The sequence below is a fragment of the Silene latifolia genome, chromosome X, assembly GCF_048544455.1.
Source record: "Silene latifolia isolate original U9 population chromosome X, ASM4854445v1, whole genome shotgun sequence".
NCBI classification, from domain to species: Eukaryota; Viridiplantae; Streptophyta; class Magnoliopsida; order Caryophyllales; family Caryophyllaceae; genus Silene; species Silene latifolia.
In genome coordinates, this window is record NC_133537.1 from 81,511,980 (window position 1) to 81,516,836 (window position 4,857).

A 4,857-nucleotide genomic window follows, 5' to 3' on the forward strand; every position below is an offset into this window, starting at 1 on the left:
CCCCTACATTCACTTTGGTCATGTCCCAAAGTTCCACAATTCTCACATATTCCATTTGGGATTGATGAAGATGCCACCATGGCATTAACATGTTGCTTTGGTGATTTTGAGGCTTCTTCAAGCTTAGTCATAGCCTTTTCAAACTTCAAGTTGATGGTATCAATATGAGCACTAAGTTGGGCACCCAATTGAGTAATATAGTCCACTGCATGCTTTCCTCCTCAAGTAGCCTTGGGAGGTCTACTAAATTGTGAATTATGGACCACCATTTCCTCAATCTTGTTCCATGTTTGATTATCGTCAACTTCGGTGAACATACCATTTGATCCCATGTTGATATTGTTTCTTGAGTCTTCATAAAGACCATTCCATAATTGTTGTACCAAGAACCACTCGCTAAGTCCATGATGAGGACATGAGCGACAAGTTCCTTTGAATCGCTCCCAAGCTTCATACAAAGATTCTTCGTCCCTTTGCTTAAAACCCGTAATTTGAGTTCTTAGCATGTTAGTCTTTTCCGGAGGGTAGAACTTTTTGTAGAAAGTTAGAGCCAACTTCTTCCAAGAGTCAATTCCAAGAGTAGCCTTATCAAGGCTCTTTAACCATTGTTTTGCGGTACCAATTAGAGAAAAAGAAAATAAGACCCATCGAATTTGGTCTTGAGTCACTCCGGTTTGTGAAATTGCATCACAATAGTCACAAAAACTATCCATGTGAGAATGAGGGTCTTTACTAGGCATCCCCCCAAATTGGCTTCTTTCGACTAATTGGATAAATGCGGATTTTTCAATAAAATTTCCGGTTAAGTGTTGTGGTGTGGGAGTTCCATTGGGTAGGTTCTCCTCAGTGGTACGGAATGTGATGAAAACTTAGGCATTGTGGGATGATTGTGTGGTTGATTTTGTGTTGGGTTCTCCTCACCTTCTCTTGCAAAAGGGTTGATGAACTCAATAGTATTTGGTTGAATATCTACAACCTCACTAATACCTCTCAAAGTGTTTCTAGAAAGTCTTCTATTGGTTGTCAAAGTCCTTTCAATTTCATGATCAATGGGTAACTACCTTATGATCTTCTAGACATGCAAAATATCAAACACCTCGAAAACAATTAGAACAAACCTTGAGGAGTTTTACTTCCCCAAGGCAAAGAAAGACACAACTAATAACAATCAAAAGAAAATCAAATCAAGTTAACACCGTCTCCGGCAACGGCGCCATTTTTGGTCGGTCCGCTTTGAGCTTAGATTTCGGTTACTTGTTGTTAGGAGCACCTAGACCAAAACAATATTTGTATCTTCACAAACAACTCTAATATTAGTAAGAAGGCAAGTAAAGGTCGGATCCCAAGGGACGGGTATCGATGTAGGATTTTCGATTGCAAGTAGTGGTGTCTAGGGGTGTCACAATTTGGGTTGAGATAAGAAGATCACTAAACTAAATAACAATAAAAGTAAACAAGCAAGATGACTAAAATGAGATGTAAACAATTGATTAAAAGCACTAGGGTGTCATGGGTTCATAGGGGATTCATGGGAATTGATGCTACAAACATATTCTCAAATTATAAGCAAGCCATTATTGTTGTGATAGGATCGAGTTGGTTTATATCTTACAATCCTAGGAAGGTTTGGGTCCCGGAGCCGAATCGATTAGATTGTACAACACCTACAAGTCGACATAATCCTCCCTACTCAACTATATGCAAGGTCTAATGAGACTCGAGTTGGTTTATGTCTAACAAGTCTCATTAAAAAGGTAAGTGATGGGTAAAAAATGCAAGGATTCATAGGCTCGCATTTCATCAAACATAACATGTGTATAAGTTTAGATCACAACAAGCAAGCAAATAAATTATGTGAACATATTAGATTAAGCATGAATCATCCCCCATGTTGGTTTCCCCTAATTCCCCATTAACCCTAGTTAAGGAAACTACTCACTCATTATGAAGTTTAACATGTTAACAAGGTTGTTAATCATATTAACAAAGCAAAACATGATGAATAAATTAAGATAATTAACAATAATTAAAAAGGGATTAAGAGAATTATACCTAATGATGATTCCAAAATAATAATGCAAAGAATAATAGAAGTACTTGATGATTGATGGAAGGTTGTCAATCTCCCAATAATAACCCAAATAATCTTCAATTACCCAAAATAAAAGATGAACAATAGAGAAATTAAGGAAATGAGATTTGTATTAAGACTTGATTAGAAGTTGATTACAAGATTAAAGAGAGATTAGAATAATATAAACTACACTAAAGATTGATAAGAAGAACATGATAATCTAATTAGACTAATGGGGTATTTATAATGGGGATTAGGTGCACAAATTAGGGTTACTAATGGCTTAAATGACGATTAAGTCCTTGAGAAATCTCCCCTCTCAAGAAAAGATGCTGGTCTCCTTTTAGCTAGTCTTTCAAAAATATGCGCATCTCGAATGGAGAAAGAAGAGGACGTGTTGCACTGGAGGACAAACCGAGCGTCCAAAAGGTCGGGATGAGCGGATTGTGTAGGCGGTGGACGAGCGGCCTGGCAGCTTGGACGCTCGGATTGTGGAGCTTCTGGACGAGCGTCCCGATAGGTCAGACGCTCGGATCCTAGTCCAGCGTGCCATTTCTTCTTTTCTTCTTTTCTTCTTCCAACAATCCTCCGGGATTTTGTCGGAGATGCAAGGGTCTACTTCATCATTGCCCATCTACTACATTATGTACAAAGGCCTTCTAGTCTTGTCTTCTCTTTGATGCTTGGTCATTAGATTCGATCAATTTAGCACTATTTTGCCATGAAAATGCAAGGTTTGCACTAGGCCCGTGCCCATCTAGATGAAAATCCTTCTACTTGGATTAGGGTTAGGTTAAATAAACTAGCAAACCCTAGGTAGCATGACGACCCATAAGTCGTTTTACTAACCAATAGAGAAATGCAAGTTATTCATTATAACAACCCATATTTCATCTCTACTATACACACATGATTTTGAAATATATTTGAAGAATTTAATATTTTGAAAATGATTTTAAAACTATTAAAATCGTGCCATAAAATTGCTACTTAAAGTTATAGTAGAAAAAGCTATAACATTAAGCTTGGTAAATAAAGTTATAGGTGAAATAGCAATAACTTTACTTTCCCAATATTTAATCTTAAGATACCGTTACTAGACGAAGACCTAAACTAGCTAATCTTCCTAGAGATCATCAGAATAGAGTCTTCTCTTTATCTTGATCATAAGCTCTTCATCTTGACCTTTTAAAGACTTGATCGAGCCTTTTGCTTGTGTGATCGTCAAACTTGAAACTTGTTACAGTTATTATGACGCTTTAGGAATCTTTAATGTTATAGCTCAAGCTGCTATACCATTAGTTGAATGATGCTTCACAAATCTTCAATGTTATAGCTAAGGATGCTATAACATTACTTGCTAAACTTGTAACCTAATCCAATTTCACGAAGACTAAACAAACGATTACGAGCAAGAGTATATATAAGCGCATACTTGTCATTATCAAAACTTAATCATATAACTATATGGTCCAACAACATCACTGTGCAATGCTTGAAAAAGGGCATACCCATGTCTTGGTGGATGATGGATCTGCAGCCAACGTTATTCCTCTCAAAACAGCTTATAAACTAGGGATCAAGGAAGCTGACCTAGTCCCCACCAATCAAGGAGTTCGCGCCTACGACGGCACTCATCGTAAGGTCACAGATCTTATCACCCTAACCATCGCAACATGACCCTTGGAGAGACAATCCACCTTCCAAGTAGTCGACATCGATGCACCATTCAACATGCTCCAAGGGCGACCTTGGATCTAAGCTGCCAAATCCGTCACATCTACCCTTCACCAGAAAATTAGGGTCCCCTTCAACGGGAAAACAGTCACAATTCCTGCATCCCCAATCAAAGCTGTCATGAAAAGGGGATAGCCTCTCAAGTCACTGAGGAGACCGACAACAAAATGTGGGAGTTCCAAGCCGTGAATGCCCAAACCAACGAACCAACACCTTTTGATTGTTGACACGTTGTCGCAACTCTATCAATAATAAACCTAACTGGCTCTAACTAATGTAGCAGAGGTAAGTCGGGTATTATATTCCACAGGGAGGCGGTCACTGTCTACTTGTCTAACTCGGTCTATCGATGTTACTGGGTCATTTTTTTGTTTGAAGTACTAAACTAAAACAAAGAAAATAAAAGCAATAAATAAACTAAAATTGCTTTAAAAGTAAGATGTGATCAAATAAGAGAGAGAAATGCTAGGATTGTCGGTTCACCATGGTTTTCTAGAGATCCAATCTAGGGTCAAAGGTTGGCATAAACTCGGTTTGCAGGGTAGTGAATAGGTCCTTCCGGTCCGCTATTTTCCCTAAAACATTACTAAATTAGTTTCCGCCCTCATTTGAGTGTCCTAATGTTCACTGCAGGTCTTACCCCTTCCAATCTTCCGATCTAGGTTAGAGCATACAAAATCAACTAACTAAATGCGTCGACTCAAGCAGCTAATTGCTATTAAACACAGTGATTAACAACACAAACCTAATTCAGCCTATCCTAATCACCAATTATTAATCTCCCTAATTACCATTGCTCCACTATGTCCTAGCACAAAGGAATTTAGCAACTCATAACAACAATAAAACTAACAACAATAGATAAAACTATACTAAACATGGTGTGAAGATGAAGTAACAGACAAGAGAATTAAATGTTTGCAAAAGGAAATAATACTATGAATTAAAGAGAGAAAGGAATTACACAATTGAGATCCAAAAAAATGAAAGCAAAATTAAAACTAAACGATGAAAGATTAAAAGGTTGAAAAAAGATCCCTAAACCT

At 37.7% G+C, this 4,857-nt stretch overlaps 1 non-coding gene across 1 annotated transcript; it reads left to right on the forward strand.

Moving 5' to 3' along the window:
- The first annotated feature begins 399 nt into the window (after positions 1-399).
- On the forward strand, positions 400-506 carry LOC141624136 (small nucleolar RNA R71). Its single transcript, XR_012533947.1, has one exon. It is a non-coding gene; the product is annotated as a small nucleolar RNA R71 (small nucleolar RNA).
- Positions 507-4,857: the final 4,351 nt, after the last annotated feature.